We start from the raw sequence: 20,989 nt of genomic DNA, 5'->3' as shown, positions 1-20,989 counted from the left end.
ATGCAGGTCAGGAAGCAACAGGTAGAACTGGACATGGAACAACAGACTGGTTCCAAATAGGAAAAGGAGTACGTCAAGGCTGTATATTGTCATCCTGCTTTTTTAACTTCTATGCAGAGTACATCATGAGAAACGCTGGCCTGGAAGAAGCACAAGCTGGAATCAAGATTGCTGGGAGAAATATCAATAACCTCAGATATGCAGATGATACCACCCTTATGGCAGAAAGTGAAGAGGAACTCAAAAGCCTCTTGATGAAGGTGAAAGAGGAGAGCGAAAAAGTTGGCTTGAAACTCAACATTCAGAAAACTAATATCATGGCATCTGGTCCCATCACTTCATGGGAAATAGAAGGGGTAACAGTGGAAACAGTGTCAGATTTTATTTTGGGGGGCTCCAAAATCACTGCAGATGGTGACTGCAGCCATGAAATTAAAACACTTACTCCTTGGAAGGAAAGTTATGACCAACCTAGATAGCATATTCAAAACAGAAAGATTACTTTGCCAAAAAAGGTCCGTCTAGTCAAGGCTATGGTTTTTCCTGTGGTCATGTATGGATGTGAGAGTTGGACTGTGAAGAAAGCTGAGTGCCGAAGAATTGATGCTTTTGAACTGTGGTGTTGGAGAAGACTCTTGAGAGTCCCTTGGACTTCAAGGAGATCCAACCAGTCCATTCTGAAGGAGATCAGCCCTTCCTTTGGGATTTCTTTGGAAGGAATGATGTTAAAGCTGAAACTCCAGTACTTTGGCCACCTCATGCGAAGTGTTGACTCATTGGAAAGACTGTGGTGCTGAGAGGGATTGGGGGCAGGAGGAGAAGGGGACAACAGAGGATGAGATGGCTGGATGGCATCACTGACTCGATGGACTTGAGTCTGAGTGAACTCCGGGAGTTGGTGATGGACAAGGAGGCCTGGCGTGCTGCAATTCAGGGGGTCGCAAACAGTCAGACATGACTGAGCAACTGAACTGAACTGAATTGAGGTCAGATTTGCAATTCTAAACTAGAAGTTATTTAGATTATTTATTAAATAAGCTTGTTTTGGATTATTTAGCATTACAATCGGAGAAGGCAACAGCAACCCACTCCAGTACTCTTGCCTGGAAAATCCCATGGACAGAGGAGCCTGGTGGGCTGCAGTCCATGGGGTCTCTAAGAGTCGGGCACAACTGAGCAATTTCACTTTCACTTTTCATTTTCATGCATTGGAGAAGGAAATGGCAATCTACTCCAGTATTCTTGCCTGGAGAATCCCAGGAACAGAGGAGCCTAGTGGGCTGCCGTCTATGGGTCGCACAGAGTCGGAAACTACTGAAGTGACTTAGCAACAGCAGCAGCTGGTCAGATAATAAAGGACAAAGAAACATAGATTGCTGCTATCTGCTTTGCTTGGGCTATGGGGCAGGGGGGAGGGTGTCACAGGGTAACACCAGGAGGTGATGTTTATGCTGACATTTATCAGGTAAGAGGAGTTAGACTGGGAGGTTGGGAGGCAGGATATTTCTGGCACAGAGCTCAGAAACTATGAAGGCCTTAGGACTGGGCTTCTGCGGCAGGGGAAGGTGGCAAAAATGACAGTGAAGAGTGGGTATGAAACAAAGCCCACTGCAGAGGTTAGGGGCTCTACTGCAGTTAGTGACACTATATGGAAGAGTAGACCTGGAGAGAGTGTTGAAGGATATGGACACAATGTGACTTGGTTTCAGAGAGATTGTAATGTGGGGAGGGAAATGCAGGGCAGGACTTAGGGAAGGGCTGCATAGGGATCTATATGGAGCTGTGGGGAATGGCACTGGGGTGTTAGTCACAGAGATGCAGGAGAAAGACAGATGGGGGTGTGTTTGGGAGGTTTGAGTTCAGGAAAAACAGATGAAGAAGGGCTCATAGAACTTTTCTAATAGTGCTCTGTGTCATTTAGCACTAAGTAAATCCTAATAAATTTAAGGGACCCTGATAAAGGTCATCAATTCATGGAAGTATTACAACCAGTGAAAGCATGGTTTTCACAGGAAAAGAGTGTGGAGAAGGTATGTCCATCCATATGGACACCGTGGTGTTTATTCCATTCCTGAAGACCCCCCATGATCAAGGGATCCATCTCTCTGGTGCCTACATAACAGAGACTCCAAAAGCAGGTGGTACAGTGGGGTTTGAGTGCAGGGTGATGATTCCAGTGTGATGAATTTTCTATTTGAGTTGAGCTTATATAACCCTATTCACGGGGAGAGCAAGATGAATAACAAATGTATCCACAGAGTACACAGCCAGTGGAAGAGAAAGACCCATGGACTAGAAGCACCCATGAATGTGACCTTTGCACTCATTGTTGCCACCATGCCTGACCCTAACTGTCCTTTCAGTAGACTGGGTGTGGGATGGGTAGGTCATATGGGGCTCTCTGGAGGAGATAACCCCTTTGCTGAATACTGAGAATAAGTGGGATTTATCTACAGTGCTTTTCACACTTTAATGGGCATATGAAGCCCTTGGAGGTCTTGTTACAAAGCAAATCATGATTCATCAAGTCTATGTGGGTCTGACCTCTGTATTGGTCCCAAATGATGCTCATATTGAGATCAGGCATGGAATAGCAAGGATTTTTAGATGATTATGGGGTAGGAGTTTTGGGAAGATAAAGTAGACTGGGACATTTCTGGCCAAAGGCATTCCAAGCAGAGGCATGAATGGCCTGTCAGAACTGATGTACAATTTATATAGGTGAGTTCTTTGTGATATGACTCTCCGAAGCTCCTATCTGCCATGGAGAAATCTTGTCCTGAGGACAACATATTTCAGAGAGACACAGTGAATCAAAGACTTCAGTCCTCCTTGGGTGAGCCAGTCTTAGACTATTAATCATATCTAGAATCTCCTGTGTCAGTAGATAATCTCATGTCCCCTCACTTGCCCAGACCAGATACTTGAGGACCCCTCCTGACCTTTCCTTTGTGCCTCATACCTGCATACAATCCATCATGTAGTTCATAGATTATTCCTTCAAACTCCCTGTTTACTCTTAGTCTCAGGTACCGTTCTCCAGTGAAAACCACTATTCTCTGTTCCCTGGTTCATGTTAATGATTGTCCCTCCTACTGGGACCCACTCTATGTGCTTCCTTCTGCCCATCCTCTCCCAGCATCCAGAATGGACTCTTTATCCTATGACCTGAGTGAGATAAGAAGGAAGCTATACCTTGACATGTTGAGGATAAAAGTACAGCTGACCTCTGCCTTCACTACCCTGTCTCTTAACTCTGGGTCGCAAAGAGCAAGGGTTACCATCATTCCAGTGCACCCTGGACAATTCTGAGGCTACATGGTACTGTCTGCTCCCATTTCATTCATAAAATTAGTCAGTTAGGAGAATATATAGTCACAAAACTAGTGGTTCACTTGAATATCAATTGATGTGAAAAACATCTATTAAGATTGAAATTGCTTCTGCTTTTTATCATCTTTCTTTCTAAAATCTGTCAGTAACTTCTTATTAACAGAGATATAATTTTCCAGTAGCAAATTTTGTCTGTTTTAATTTCAGACTTAATTCAGATTATTTCATTTAAAAATTATTGGGGTATAGTTGATTTACAATATAGTATTAGTTTTTGCTATACAGCAAAGTGAATCAGTTGTACATACATATACATATCCACTGTTTAAAAAAATTTTTTCCCACATACATTGTGTGTGTGTATGTGTTCTCCGTCACTCAGTTGTATCTGACTCTTTGCGACCCCATCGACTGTAGCCTGCTAGTCTCCTCTGTCCATGGGATTATCCTTGAAGGAATACTGAAATGGGTTGCCATTTCCTCCTCCAGGGGATATTCCTGACCCAGGGCTCAAACCTGCATCTCCTGTGGTTCCTACAATGGCAGGCAGATTCTTTACCACTGACCCATCCGGGAAGCCTCCCATTTAGGTCATTTGTATTCAAACATTACCAGAGAGAACTACAAATTGAAAAACACACAAAACATATAGTCTAATGAGATGGACAATGTGAGTTAACTTGCAGGGACAGTTAAATAAACACCATCATTTTTTCATGTGGGCATATCACATTTTTGTTTAAGATTATTCTACATTTGTGAAGGGGAAGTAGAGGCCATCTTAGTTTTTTGAAGGTCCCAATGAAAACAGAGATATGTGGAATAAACACAATGCACAATCTGCTTGGATTCAATTCAAAGCCCTTCTGATTTACCATGGAATCAGCAAAACCACTTCATGAAAATCTTTTCACCAGATTCTATCTAACGTAACCTTCATGATATGCAATATTCATGTGGATTGTAGACAAAATATTTGTCTGAATCTGATTCAGGGGCATTTTGAGGTATGTTAAGATATAAAGTTACTGTGCCTAGGAAAGCTCCCCAAGAAAGACAAAACAACTAGGAAGACACTGCAGTAGCCAAGAGGCATTCTCTGGGGCCCTTCGCTGGGAGGCTCTGATTCAATTGCTCTTGGGTAGGACCTTCCTTGATATTTGTATTGAATATTTTTTCCAAGCTCCTCCCAAGATTCTGATGCATATAAATGATTGGGAACCCCTGCAGGGGGATATTAAATCCAGACATATGTTGAAGAGATCAGAGTACAGAGAATTCCCAAGTATACTCTGTGTCTTCTCACTCATCTTCCCGATCAAAGTGGACATTTGTTGTGATTGACATATCTGCATTGACACATTAGCATAAACTGTGGTCCACAGTTTACATACGGGTTCCCTCTTGATGTCACACATTCTGAAGGCTTTGACAAGCATAAATGCATGCATTCATTATTATAGTATCAAACCGAGTATTTTATATGTTATAAAATTCCTCCTTGTTCTGCCTGTTAATTTCTCTCCTCCCAGGCCCTGGAAACTGCTGATCTTTTTACCATTTCCATAGATTCATCTTTTCCAGAATGCTATAAAGTTGGAATCATAAAATATATAGTCTTTTCAGTTGGGCATTTTCAAATAGCAATGTGCATTTGAGTTTAATCATATTTTTCATGGTTTGATAACCCATTGTTTTAGGGTGAATGCTACTCCGTTGGGTCTATTTGAAGTTTTTAACTCTCAGATTGTCCCATTTGAGCCTTCACAGTAACAATATATGATTGTTACTTTACATATGAGGAGGTCAAAAGTCCAAAATGAGTCACCCTGGGTTAAAGTCAAGGTGCTTGCAGGATGAGTTTCTTCTGAAATCTTCCGCTGCCTTTTCCAACTTTCAAAAATTGTCTACATACCTTGGCTTATGGGCTCTTCCTTCATCCTCCAAACCAGTGGTATACTATTATCATCTCTTGCTCTCTCTGGCTCTCTTCTGCATCTGTGATCACATCTCCCCTTACTGTGACCCTCCTGCCTCCCTGTTTTAAGGTTAGGATTGATTATATTTAGAGCTATTGTTGTTCAGTCACTAAGTCATGTCCAATACTTTGTGACCCCATGGACTGCAATACAGCAGGTTTCCCTGTCCTTCTCTTTCTCCCAGTTTGCTCAAACTCATGTCCATTGCATTGATGATGGCACCCAACCATATCGTCCTCTGTTGTCTGCTTCTTCTCATGCCTTCAATCTTTCCCAACATTAGGGACTTTTCCAATGAGTTGGCCATCATGAGTTCTCATCAGGTGGCCAATATATTGGGGCTTCAGATTCTACATCAGCCCTGCCAATGAGTATTCAGTGTTGATTTCCTTTAGGATTGACTAGTTTGATCTCTCAGCAGTCCAAGGGACTCTCAAAAGTCTTCTCCAGCACCACAGTTCAAAACCATCGATTCTTTGTCATTCAGCCTTCTTTATGGTCCAACTCTCATATCCATTCATGACTACTAGAAAAACCATAGCTTTGACTATATGGACCTTTGTTGGCAAAGTGATGTCTTTGCTTTTTAATATGGCGTCAGATTTGTCATAGTTTTCCTTTCAAAGAGCAAGCATCTTTTAATTTCACGGCTGCAATCATTTAGAGATATAGAAAGTAGACAGAAATCTCAGTTACATAGAGTCAGGAGATCAGAAGGAGCTGCTTTCATGCTCTGTGAAGATAGTAGAGCCCAACAGAAAGGAGACTCCTTTGCTAGTAAGGACTAGGCCAATAAATTTATGAACTCTTTATTTGCTATAGTCTTCCCAAATTCCTTTCTCCTCTGTAAAAATATTCTTCTTCCCATGCTGTGAAGTGATTTCATTTGGCTTAGCACTGTTGTGGACTGTAAATTGCAATTCTCTGCTGATCCCAAATAAACCCATTTTTGGGGATAAATACCTGGTAGTCTATTTGTTTCAGGTCTGCATTTTGGTGGCCTGTACTGGGATCAGAGAAGACTCCCAAAGGCCCCAGACTGGTGAGAAGACAAGTGCAGTATTGGCAGTTGAGTCCTTTGGGTTCACTTCTTTGCTCCCTGACCCTGAATTTGAAGGCATGTCTTTCTCCTGGTTCCAAACTCATGACCTCTTTGCATCTGAAGCTATCCAGGATATATTTGGGATTGATTTATTTATATTTTTAAAAATTTATGTATTTATTTACTTTTAGCTGTACTTGGTCTTTGTTGCTGCACGTGGGCTTTCTCTAGTTGTGGCAAGTGGGGGCCATTCTCTAGTATTAGTGCAGGTCTCTCATTATGGTGGCTTCTCTTATTGCAGAGCATTTTGATAGCTGTGACACATGGGCTTAGTTGCTCTGTGGCATGTGGGGTCTTCCTGGGCCGGGGATTGAACCTGCATCCCTTGCATTGGCAAGGGATCTATAGACCACCAGGGAAGCCTGGGACCTATTTAAAGGTTTTGTCCTTCTGGCTAAGGTCTTGTTTTGTATATGAGTAGTTGTCTGAACCCTCTATCTGATCTTAAGACAAGACTGTTTCAACCAAAACTAGCTGAAAATGCCTTTGGCCCAGTTCTTTCTGGAATGGGTTGCTTCAAATGAAACTGTGCCAGTTCAGTCTTTGGTATAGTCCTTTGAAGGGCTATTCCCTGGAAACTGGCTTAAAAAGCCTTTGACCTGGTTCTTCCAGTAAGAGGTTTGTTTATGTTTTTGTTTGAATTGGCTAGGATTGGCTTGCAAGCTGTTGGAATTGAGCTGTCTGTGCTGTAAGCTGTTTGAACTGCTTTACAATTGTTCTTTACTCTAGAGGAAAAATCTCTAGGAAATGGGATCCCAGCCATCTTAGTACTTTGAGGGCACCCCTCCCAACAAGAACTTCAGACAATTTTATCTTTCAAAACCACAGTCTACCCTCATGTGCATTTCTAGCTGGATGGTCAGTCAAGGCAAAAAGCTATTTAGAGTACTCTGCTCAGTCCCTGAGTTGTGTCCAACTCTTTGGGATCCCATGGGCTGTAGCCTGCCAGACGACACTGTCCATGGAATTTCCCAGGCAAGAATATTGAAGCCAGTTGCCATTTCCATCACCAGGGGAACGTTCCAACCCGAGAATCCAACCCACGTCTTCTGTGTTTCCTGCATTGACAGGCAGATTCTTCACCACTGAGCCTCCTGGGTAACCCCATTTTGGATATTAATTAACTCCTTACATCATGTATCATTTGCAAATACCAGACCACCTTACCTGCCTCCTGAGAAATCTGTATGCAGGTCAAGAAGCAATAGTTAGAACTGGACATGGAACAACAGTCTGTTTCCAAATTGGGAAAGGAGTATGTCAAGGCTGTATATTGTCACCTTGCTTATTTAATGTACATGCAGAGTACATCATGTGACATGCTGGGCTGGGTGAAGCATGTCATGAATCAAGATTGCTGGGAAAAATATCAATAACCTCAGATATGCAGATGGCACCACCCTTATGGCAGAAAGTGAAGAAGAACTAAAAAGCCTTTTGATGAAGGTGAAAGAGGAGAGTGGAAAAGCTGGCTTAAAACTCAGCATTCAAAACATTAAGATCATGGCATCGAGTCCCATCACTTCATGGCAAATAGATGGGAAAACAATGAAAACAGTCAAGACTTTATTTTCTTGGGCTCCAAAATAACTGCAGGTGGTGATTGCAGTCATGAAATTAAAAGATGCTTGCTCCTCGGAAGAAAAGCTATGACAAACCTAGACACCATATTGAAAAGCAGAGACATTACTTTGCTGACAAAGGTCCATATAGTCAAAGTTATGGTTTTTCCAGTAGTCAAGTATGGATGTGAGATTTGGATCATTAAGAAGGCTGAACACCAAAGAATTGATGCTTTTGAAGTGTGGTGTTGGAGAAAGTCTTGAGAGTCCCTTGGACTACAAGGATATCCAACTAGTCCATCCTAAAGGAAATCAGTCCTGAATATTCATTGGAAGGACTGATACTGAAGCTGAAGCTCCTGTACTTTGGCCATCTGATGCAAAGAACTGACTCATTGGAAAAGACCCTCATGCTGGGAAAGATTGACTCAGGAGAAGGGGATGACAGGGCATCACCGACTCAATGGACATGAGTCTGAGTAAACTCCAGGAGATAGTGAAGGGCAGGGAAGCCTGGCATGCCACAGTCCATGGAGTTACAAAGAGTGAGACACAACTGAGTCAGACACAACTGAAAAACAATGGCATGAAGTGAGAGTTGAAGTTCTTTTTCTCCATGTCTACTTGTTTCATATCATTTTTAAAAGGTACATTTGCTTTGACATCTCTGAGAACAAACAAACAAACAAACTATGAAACCAATAAGCTTGGTTTATTTCTGGAAACTCTATTTGGTACCATGTACTTATTTTTGCCTATTCTTTAACCAGTACAGTGTTGACTTGATCACTCTAGCTTTGTTTTAAATCTCAAAGTCAGTTATTGTAATTTCTCCAAATGTAGTCTTTTCAAAATTGTGTTGGCTATTCTAAGAACTTTGAATCCCCATATAAACTTTAACACCAGTTTGTCAATTTTTATTTTTAAATTTTTTTTTTGATTTTTGAGTTGGGATTGTGTTGCATCTATTGATAAATTTGGGAACAACTGACATCATAGTGATGTTATCTTCCAGTCATTGAACACTGTCAAATTTCCATTTATTTAAGCTTTCTTTTTATTTCCCTGTTTTGTTCTATAATTTTTACTATAGTAGTCCTACATGCATTTTGTTAAACTTATCTCTAAACATTTCAGGATTTGGATTCTATTCTAAATATATTTAAAATTTTTTATTTTCCAACTCCATTCCAGTGTTTCCTACCCACTCTAGTATTCTTTTTTTTTTTTAAACTTTACATAATTGTATTAGTTTTGCCAAATATCATAATGAATCTGCCACAGGTATACATGTGTTCCCCATCCTGAACCCTCCTCCTGAAAAATCCCATAGGAACCTAACATGCTACAGTCCAAAGGGTTACAGGGTCAGGCATGACTGGGAGACTGAGCACACAGCACACCTGCCCCCCTCCCCCACACATGCACAAACACAAGTATATATGTATGTGTAATTGAGGTTTTATCTACATGCACAGTTATCTCTATTTGACTGCAGATTTCTCTATCTACCATCTATCTCATTTGTTTGAATTTCCATTGTTCTGAGTTGGATAAATTACACTGTAAGTCCATGACAAAAATTCACTATTGGTACATGATTGGAAGGCATGTTTCATGTACCAGTTGCATTTATTTTTAGTAATGTTAAAAGCACCCATTTATCCACCTCCAAAAACAAAAGCTTCACTGACAATAAACTACATCTCACCATAAGTCTCCTCCCAAAATCCTCTCCCCTGTTCCCCATATTCAGGTACCAGCTTCCTGAATCTACCATTGAGTTTATTGAATCTTTCCTCTGTGTGTAGACTTTAAGTGATGTTTCCAGGCTTCTGTCATTACAAGTAATTCAATAATAAATATTTGCAGTATATCTGCACGTGCATATGTGCTAGTCACCCAGTCATGTCTGACTCTTTGAGACCCCATGAACTATAGCTCGCCAGACTCCTCTGTCCATGAGATTCTGCAGGCAAGAATACTGGAGTGGGTTCCATGCCCTCCTCCAGGGCATCTTCCCAACCCAGGGATCAAACTCACGTCTCTTTTGCCTCCTGCATTGACAGGCATGTTATTTACCAGTAGTGCCACCTGGGGAAGCCCTTATGCTACCAACTTCAAGGAATAATGTTGAGTGACACACCTAAAGAAAACACTGACTGCTAGCTGGACCTACAATTATCTGGAGACCAGAAAGTAAACATTTCTCAGAATTGAAACTGATGACATCTGAAGAAGACCTGCTGAAGCCACATTTATGTAACAAGATGGGTAGAAGAGAAAACTCTGAGATAATTTTCATCTAAGAACTTCCTTTTCCTCTCTCTGAAAGCATCTTCTTCCCTTGCCCTTTAGGGACTTGCATGTAGCCCTCCATGGTTGCAGACACTAAACTGCAATTGGCTGACCCCGAATAAACTCATCTTTTCTGGAGAAATACCTGACAATCTATTTGTTCAACAACTCTATAATTTAATTATGCATTTATATTCTAAATCACATAAATTCTCAAGGATAAATTACAATTAGAACAAAAGGAGGAATGCATTTCCAAACATCCAACATTCAGAGTTCTTTGGCTGCTAAGGGAGAGCTTACAAAAGAAATTCAGATTCTAAAGTCATTTCTGCAAAAGATTTTTAGCCAATTCAAATGAAAATTGTAAAACTCTTTCTTTTTTATATCCTGAAGTCATACCTCAGACCTAAGAGACCTTATTCCACTATTCCTTTTTTTACCCTTATAATTCTCCATTATGCTTTGCTCTGACCCCCTCTTCTGACCTACTTCCTCTCCCCCCTGCTGAACAGCAAACCTTCATATTTTAATTACCTTCTTAAGTTAAACATTCTTGGATTAGAGCAAGCTCTTTGTGACCAATTTTAAGCCTTAGCTTCATTCTTGTAAAGAGCTTTCCAAAGCCTAGACATCAAAGAACAAAATTCCCAGAAGGATTCAGAACAGATCTAGGAAGATACAGAGTTCCTATCCATATTAATTTTTTTAAGATAGTAGAGACCTCAAGTTCAAACAATTGGATGGAAATGCAAGGCAGAAAAATCTCAGTGTTAAGAGAAAATCTTTCTCCCCACTTCAGTCCATTCATTACATTGAAAATCAGAGAAGTTCTTAGAAGCTTCACAGGTTCTTTAACATATTTTGGAGACTATCTCTAATGTCTTTACTAAGAAAGTAGATTGGACTCTAATCTGTACTTGCAGGTAAAGAAGAAATTAGTCCATTTGAAATTTCAGGAATAGATTTTCTAACACGTTTAGATAGCATTAAGCAGTTCATCCTGAAGTATATGTGAGCTAAACTCTTCTTTTTGAGAACAATATAAGCCAGAAATGAGAATATAATGTGAAAAATATATAGCAGTGAGAATTAGTCCTGTTACCAAAACTCCAATACTTCTATAGATACTTTGAAAGAGCCTACGAACCAAAGCATAAAAAGATACAGACTGAGTTGGTGGCCTTAGATTCTTCCACATCTGTTATTAATCATCAAGGTGAGGGAGACTTTTGATAAAGAAAAGTGTAGATGTGATAGATGAATGAACATTGGAAAAATAATTGTCTTATACTATCTAAGACACTGAATGAAAAAAAAAAAAAGGTTGAAGATTAATAACACTGCTCAATGGACGGCCAAGTGTCTATTTTACACTTAAATTCACAATGAGAATTTCCATGCAAATATTTGAACAAAACACTTGAACATGTGTGATTGACTTGGGTGCCACAATATTTAATGTGCACCCTTTAACCGGGCACAGCTTCTTCCTCAGGGTCAAAAACTAATTACAGGACAGGTATCTCTCATACTTCTCAGGTTTCTCTCACCTCTCATCCTATAATCAATATCTTCAGACCTTAAAATTGAGGGATAGTCTTTTCTATTTTGTGATATCACATCTGCTAATCAAGAAGAGGTTTCCTATGCAAATAGAATTCTCAGATCAAATGCTCTCTAATGTACTGTTTTTTTTGTTTGTTTTGTTTTTTTTAATTCCAAGGACAGCTCAATTTATAATCAAGCCATAGCTATTTTGAACATTGCCTTAGCAATATCCGTGTGTACGTCAAGCCCAAATTGAAGATCTCTCTTTGCAAGCCAAATTTCTACTGAATCACATAATTATTGGGGCTAAACCCACAAAGGTACCAATTGACACATAATAACTGCAGAAGCAGGCTTGCACAGCACCCCTTAAAACTAGAAATTAAAGAAAAACTAAAAGACTAGTTCCTAATAGGGAAAGGAGTACATCAAGACTGTGTATTGTCACCCTGCTTATTTAACTTATATGCAGAGTACATCATGAGAGATGCTGGTCTAGAAGAAGCACAAGCTGGAATCAAGATTGCTGAGAGAAATATCAATAACCTCAGATATGCAGATGACACCACCCTTATGGCAGAAAGTGAAGAATTAAAAAGCCACTTGATGAAAGTGAAAGAAGAGAGTGAAAAAGTTGGCTTAAAACTCAACATTCAGAAAACTAAAATCATGGCATCCGGTCCCATCACTTCATGGGAAATAGATGGGGAAACAGTGGAAACAATGGCAGACTTTATTTATTTATTTATTTATTTTTGGAGGCGGGGCGCTCCAAAATCACTGCAGATGGTGACTGCAGACATGAAATTAAAAGACGCTTGCTCTTTGGAAGAAAAGTTATGACCAACCTAGACAGCATATTAAAAAAACAGAGACATCAATTTGCAAACAAAGGTCCATCTAATCAAAGCTATGGTTTTTCCAGTAGTCATGTATGGATGTGAGAATTTGTCTATAAAGAAAGCTGAGCACCAAAGAATTGATGCTTTGAACTGTGGTGTTGGATAAAACTCTTGAGAGTCCTTTGGACTGCAAGGAGATCCAACCAGTCCATCCTAAAGAAAATCAGTCCTGAGTATTCGTTGGAGGGACTGAAGCTGAAGTTGAAACTCCAATACTTTGGCCACCTGATGTGAAGAACTGACTCATTTGAAAAGGCTGGGAAACCTGATGCTGGGAAAGATTGAAGGCAGGAGGAGAAGGAGACTACAGAGGATGAGGTGGTTGGATGGCATCAGTGACTCAGTGGACATGAGTTTGAATAAACTCTGGGAGTTGGTGATGGACATGGAGGCCTGGCATGCTACAGTCCATGGGTTTGCAAAGAGTTGGACATGACTGAGTGACTGAACTGACTGAACTGAAAATCAATATTTGAAAGCCTTGCAGATTTCAAGGTCATCCCTTGCACCTTTCTATGTAATTATAGTCTCTCAGCAAAGAAACTCATCTGAAGAGGCTTATTGAAATAGTAATCACCCCAGGGCCATATTGAAATAGTCATACTACACTTTCTTGTGGTATTGAATGTAAATAGTTATTTATCCCTTGGGCTGCATTATAATTGTCAACCTATGTTCTACCTTCTTTAGTGTCCTTCAGGTAAATACATAATATTTGTTTGTCTTTTCCAGGAAACATCAACATATCTGGATTACTCAGGCATTTCCTTGCACACAATTCTTATAAATAATTATTCAAGAACTTAAGTATACTTATGTGAATGTCTAATTGCTCTGTTCTAATGGTGGAATGAGCACATTGATTATATTTATTGTCTTATTGTTTGAGCTTCAGAAGGATTTAAAATTTTCAAAGGAAACTTTACATTTTTATATGAAAGGACTTGGCATAGCCAGAGGAGATAGTCATCTTGCTTCTGACAGATTACAAATAATTCAAACATTCCTGATCTCTTACAGATAATTAAGACAATTTTTGAATCCCACTTGTTCCTGTAGAAAATGGATTCCCAACTTTTATGCAATTATAATGGCAATATTTGACTTAGGTGGTGCTAGTGGTAAAGAACCTGATTGCCAATGCAGGAGATGTAAGAGATGTGGGTTGAGAAGATGCCCTGAAGGAGGGCATGGCAACCCATTCTAGTATTCTTGCCTGGATAATCTGATGGACAGAGGAACCTGGAGGGCTCCTCAAACTATATTTGACTGAAGTGACTAAGCACAGTCAAATATAGTAAAGTAAACATTCTTCCTTAGGAACTAAAAGAGCATTAAAGATTATGCAACTTAAAATGATCACTTCCAACAACTCTCAAATTCAAGTCTGCCGTATAATTACCGATCTATCTACCTTTTGGTGGAGTCGTCTGCAGAAGCACTTGATAGAATGACGGCTTTATGGAAATTATCAATGATCGATAACTTACTACAGCTTTTCACCTGGACTAGTGCCAGTAATTTCCCCATTTTGCCTCAATGAAATAACAGCTAAATCTAAACTGGTACAACCCAATGCTGCCTTATTTTAAAGCTTTCACTAAACTACATGGCTCTTAGTGCTTTATAATCTTTTTTAGTCACTGAAAATACACTTTTTTTTCCTCTCAAAAATATGACACACTTATCCTATAAAATCCTATTATTTTTCTTTTCATCAATTTCATTCATAATACTTTAAATCTTCAAGTCTTTTCCCATTTCCTAAACAATGAAAAACTCATAACTTTCCAGCATTTCTCTGAAAAACTGCCTGGCTCTGAAGAGATTTATTAGAAACTCTTATAAAAAGAAATCCAGATTTAATATCACTTGTTGATGGGTCACAGTTTAAGATTGATAAAGGAGACTATCAGGTCAGATATACATCAACATATCTTGACTTACCCCTAGAACATGACTCCTTACCAAATAAAAATCTGCCCAGGTCAGATTTCACTGTTCACTACTTGTCACTAAGATAGATAAAGGGATACTGGAAAAAGAATCTTCACAAATTAGAAGAGAATAATTCTTGGCACTTTCAGGATGGTCAGTTGTTGGCACCAGAAAATCTGAAAAAAAAAATAATAATAATGAAATCTTTCACTATCATTAAGGACAAGTTGGCCACTGTAGTCAACTGGCATTTCTCAGTCATTGTCAAAAATGTTATGCAGTTGTTATCCCATGAGGATTTCTAACAAGTGATTAGTCAACAGTTTTTTTTCCAAAATAAATGTTGAAAGAGCTGCAATGAGCACTTCACATGTGGCTATATTCATTAGAGTTGATTAAGAAAAGTAGAATCAGTTCAGTTCAGTTCAGTCACTCAGTCGTGTCCGACTCTTTGCGACCCCATGAATCGCAGCACGCCAGGCCTCCCTGTCCATCACCAACTCCCAGAGTTCACTCAGACTCACCTGCATCGAGTCAGTGATGCCATCCAGCCATCTCATTCTCTGTCGTCCCCTTCTCCTCCTGCCCACAATCCCTCCCAGCATTAAGGTCTTTTCCAATGAGTCAACTCTTCACATGAGGTGGCCAAAGTACTGGAGTTTCAGCTTTAGCATCATTCCTTCCAAAGAAATCCCAGGGCTGATCTTTTTCAGAATGGACTGGTTGGATCTCCTTGCAGTCCAAGGAACTCTCAAGAGTCTTCTCCAACACCACAGTTCAAAAGCATCAATTCTTCAGTGCTCAGCCTTCTTCACAGTCCAACTCTCACATCCATACATGACCACAGGAAAGACCATAGCCTTGACTAGACAGACCTTTGTTGGCAAAGTAATCTCTCTGCTTTTGAATATGCTATCTAGGTTGGTCATAACTTTTCTTCCAAGGAGTAAGCATCTTTTAATTTCATGGCTGCAGTCACCATCTGCAGTGATTTTGGAGCCCAAAAAAATAAAGTCTGACACTGTTTCCATTGTTTCCCCATCTATTTCCCATGAAGTGATGGGACCAGATGCCATGATCTTCGTTTTCTGAATGTTGAGTTTAAGCCAACTTTTTCACTCTCCATTTTCACTTTCATCAAGAGGCGTTTTAGTTCCTCTTCACTTTCTGCCATAGGGGTGGTGTCATCTGCATATCTGAAGTTATTCATATTTCTCCCGGCAATCTTGATTCCAGCTTGTGCTTCTTCCAGCCCAGGGTTTCTTATGATGTACATTGCATATAAGTTAAATAAGCAGGGTGACAATATACAGCCTTGACGTACTCCTTTTCCTATTTGGAACCAGTCTGTTGTTCCACGTCCAGTTCTAACTGTTGTTTCCTGACCTGCATACAGATTTCTCAAGAGGTAGGTCAGGTGGTCTGGTATTCCCTTCTCTTGAAGAATTTTCCACAATTTATTGTGATCCACATAGATAGATGTTTTTTCTGGAACTCTTTTGCTTTTTCCATGATCCAGCGGATGCTGGCACTTTGATCTTGGGTTCCTCTGCCTTTCTAAAACCAACTTGAACATCAGGAAGTTCATGGTTCACGTATTGCTGAAGCCTGGCTTGGACAATGTTGAGCATTATTGTACTAGCGTGTGAGATGAGTGCAATTGTGTGGTAGTTTGAGCATTCTTTGGCATTGCCTTTCTTTGGGAATGGAATGAAAACTGACCTCTTCCAGTCCTGTAGCCACTGCTGAGTTTTCCAAATTTGCTGGCATATTGAGTGCAGCACTTTCACAGCATCATCTTTCAGGATTTGAAATAGCTCAACTGGAATACCATCACCTCCCCTAGCTTTGTTCGTAGTGATGCTTTCTAAAACCCACTTGACTTCACATTCCAGGATGTCTGGCTCTAGATGAGTGATCACACCATCATGATTATCTGGGGCATGAAGATCTTTTTTGTACAGTTCTTCTGTGTATTCTTGCCACCTCTTCTTAATATCTTCTGTTTCTCTTAGGTCCATACCATTTCTGTCCTTTATCGAGCCCATCTTTGCATGAAATGTGCCCTTGGTATATTGAGAGCTGGATCATAGGAAAATGGCTAATGTGTTTGTGGGAATTGATTAGGTAAGTCCTAAATCTGTAGTCAGATTTCCACAAAGGATAGACAGGAACTTTCAGGCATAGAGTGAAATTCTTCTTCAGAGAAGACACAGCTCTGTTTTAAATGCCTTGTAATGAACTGAACCACTCCCACTCGGATGATCCAGAATAATCTTCTGTCCTTAAAGTCCCTTGATTATTGACTATAATTACTTCTACAAAATATCTTCACAGAAACACCTAATTTATCTTGAGTCTATAGCTTATCCATGTTGGCATACTAAATGCCCATCACAGCTGGCCTGTATTAGTTTTCTATGGTTGCCATAACATGTATGTTCATACACTTAATGGGTGTGCCACATTTCCCTGAGGTGGGGGATGGTTCATTTTTCTTCTCTTTTTTTTTTCCTCTTTCTTCTTCAGATACTCCAATCCATATCAATCTATCTTCAAATTTGCTGATTATTTCTTCTGTCAATTCAAGTATAAATAATCGAGCTCATCTGATGTATACTTCACTTCAGCTATGACACTTATAGCTTCAAAATTTCAATTTTTTCCTTTTATATAATCTCTATCTCTTTATTGATATTCTATTTTTGGTGTGAGATTGTCATCATATCTTCCTTTACTTTTTATTTCATGATTCACTTTATTTATGCGAACATATTTATAGTGATCACCTTGAAGTCTTTTCCTGTTAATGTGACATCTGGTTGCTCATACACACAGCCTGCTTTTGTTCCAATGTATGTACTCTACTTCCCAGATTTTTTGCATGCCTTATACTTTTTTCTTGCAAAGTGGACATTATAAATAAAGTATTATAAGAACTTTGGATACTGCTGGTCTCCCCCACTTCAGAGCTGAATTATATTAGTGATGTCTATATCCCTCACTCAACGTTGCTATGTCTGTGGTGTTATTCATCAGGAAGGCTTTTTCTTTAAATAATTGTCACTAGTTTCATTGAGGCAAGGCTGCTGGAGCTCCTCACACTGTCATCCTGGAAGTGTTCTCTCTGCTTCTATTTTGAAGATTATATTGTGCGCACTTAGATAATCCAGAATACATCCTATTTTTAAAATCAACTAATTAGCAAATTTAAATTTATATGTAACCTTAAATTACATGTTTCTATGTAATGTAACACAGTCACAGGTTCCGGGATTTAAGAAGTAGATATCTTTTGGGTAATGGAGAGTGTTTTTATCTACTGCAGAGACATAGCAAACAGTGATATTGGACTCTATTAAGTATATCCCCAGAATATAATGATTTATATTCTGGTTTAGCCTAAAACATCACCAACACAGTCAATGAGAATTAATATGAGCATATTTTCTCTTCTTGTGTCAAACCAGACATACTTTTCTGTCTTTGTGTAATACAGGTGCTAAGAGTATCTACATGTTCCTGTGTTAAAAAAAAAATACGGAAAGCAAGCAAAACCAACTTTAGGTATTTATTCATATTTATTTTTAAGACAAGACTCTGATCCAAATTCATTAACTATTCAAGAGTGATAGCATGCTTATTAAAACTCCTTTCAAGACATGTTTCTCACTGTTCAAAGCCATTAATTTATAACCTCTCCCCTAATTCAACTAGTTTCCTGCTTTGAAAGATCCATCTTAAGGTCACTCAGTTCATACCATAAAAGTCCTGAACACTTCTTTCCCAAATATCCAAAACTTGTTGACATTACTGAAGCTCTGTTTAGGAGTGTGTGTGTATGTGCATGTGGGTGTTTTGTGTGCCTGTTTTTCTCATTACTATAAGAAGTCTAAATGCTAAGCTTTGCTTTATTATCTGATTTTCCTGATGATCTTTTTTTTTTTAATTTGACAATTGACAATGAATCAAGAAGGTAAGTAGAGACAAGATATTTACAGTGGAAAGCTAGAAAGTTAAAAGGAAGTAATCCATACTGTGATGTTGTACATTACTGTTTGGCATATCTTTAGAATAAACTAATCTTTAAAATAGGGATAATGGAAGCAGAAAATGATGCTGCAATCATTCAGTTACAAAGAACTCTAAAGTGCAGAAATAAGGGTTTCAGAGAAACATTAAGAAAAACACAGATTTTTTGATGGTTGTCGCTTTTTTCTCCTCTAAGATTTCTATGGTTTACTTATTGAGATCGAAATATGTATGGTTGCTTTGCTTATTCATTTTCTATTGAATCTATTCTTAGAATATTCAATGTCTCTATTGAAACTAAGATCATGGCATCTGGTCCCATCATTTCATGGCAAATAGATGAGGAAACAGTGGAAACAGTGACAGACTTTATTTTTGGCGGGCTCCAAAATCACTGCAGATGGTGACTGCAGCCATGAAATTAAAAGATGATTGTTCCTTGGAAGAAAAATTATGACAAAACTAGACACCATATTAAAAAGCAGAGCCATTATTTTGCCAACAAAGGTCCATCAAGTCAAAGGTATGGTTTTTCCAGTAGTCATGTATGGATGTGAGAGTTGGACTATAAAGAAAGCTGAACACTGAAGAAGTGATGCTTTTGAACTGTGGTGCTGAAGAAGACTCTTGAGAGTCCCTTGGAGAACAAGGAGATGCAACCAGTCTATCCTAAAGGAAATCAATCTTGAATATTCATTGGAAGGACTGATGTTGAAGCTGAAACTCCAATACTTTGGCCACCTGATGTGAAAAACTGACTCATTAGAAAAGACCCTGGATGCTTGGGGCTGGTGCACTGGGACGACCCAGAGGGATGGTGTGGGGAGGGAGGAGGGAGGAGGGTTCAGGATGGGGAACACATGTATGCCTGTGGCGGATTCATTTTGATATTTGGCAAAACTAATACAATTATGTAAAGTTTAAAAATAAAATAAAATTAAAAAAAATAATTAAAAAAAAAAGAAAAGACCCTGAAGCTGGAAATGATTGAAGGCAGAAGGAAAAGGGGATGACAGAGGATGAGATGGTTGGATGGCATCAGCGACTCAATGGACATGAGTTTGAGTAAGCTCCGGAAATTGTTGATGGACAGAGAGGCCTGGCGTGGTGCAGTCCATGGGGTCACAGAGTCGGACATGACTGAGCAACTGAACTGAACTGTACTGATTGAATCTATTCAGTCTTTCTTTCCTATTCATTTCACTAATAAGTTAACAGAAGTGAAATGTGTTTTTCTTTTGTGCCACCATAAAGAAAGAGGAATTAAAAAGTTATAGATGTTTTGCAGAGGCTTTCTACTCATTATTTGCATCAATATTCTCTGAAGTTATATTATATCACTGTTGAATACTATACTAATGTAAAATATACAGAAGGTAAATACTTGAACTTATGGAGCAAGAAGAGATCTGGATATCATAACCATTAGTTTTCAACCCTGTCTGTAGGTTGAAATCCCCCTGTGAAGCCACATCTCTCAGTGGTAGGCCTTGGTTTCTCCATAGATGATCCTGATCATTGGTGATAGTTTGGCACTACTGATATAATTAACCTGCCCTACTCTGAATTTTTGGAAACAGATTCACAGAGGTCATGTCTTCATTCAAGGCTTTCAAACTAGTGGTAGTTGTGAAATTATAATCTGTTATCGCTGATGTCAAAGTGTGAAACCTGACAAAATAAATCATGAAAATAAAGCTGATATTATAATCCGTGCATTGAGACATTTATATTGCTAGTTGATTTAGGTCGTGGTTGTAATATTTAAATTAAATGTTGTTGTTTAGTCACTAAGTCGTGTCTGACTCTTGCGACTCTATGGACTGTAGCTCACCAGGCTCCTCTGCCCATGGGATTTCCCAGGCAAGAACACTAGAGTGGGTTGCCATTTCCTTCCCCATTAGATTAAAAAAATCACCTTAAAACATTCTGATTCCTGTGTATCAAGCATCAAGAAATAATTACCTCTGGGCCAAATTGAGCCTGTCACACATTTTGTATGGCCTGTGACATATGAATTGCTTTTGTATTTTTAATTAGTTCACAAAATTTTTAGGAAGAATAATATGTGGTACATATGAAAATTATATGTAATGAAGGTTCAGCATCTGTGAATAAAATTTTATTAGGAAATGCATTCTTATTCTCTCTAGTACTATCTGTGGTTACTTCCATGTGACAATTTGGTAGTTATAACAGAGATTACTGTGCCCATAAAGCATAACCTGATAACGTTATGGACTCTTGCAGAAAAGATTTATCAAACCTTGCTTTATAACAAGGAATTAAAAG

The sequence above is a fragment of the Bos indicus x Bos taurus genome, chromosome 1 (assembly GCF_003369695.1).
Source record: "Bos indicus x Bos taurus breed Angus x Brahman F1 hybrid chromosome 1, Bos_hybrid_MaternalHap_v2.0, whole genome shotgun sequence".
Classification (NCBI taxonomy): domain Eukaryota; kingdom Metazoa; phylum Chordata; class Mammalia; order Artiodactyla; family Bovidae; genus Bos; species Bos indicus x Bos taurus.
This window is presented reverse-complemented; position numbering follows the sequence as displayed.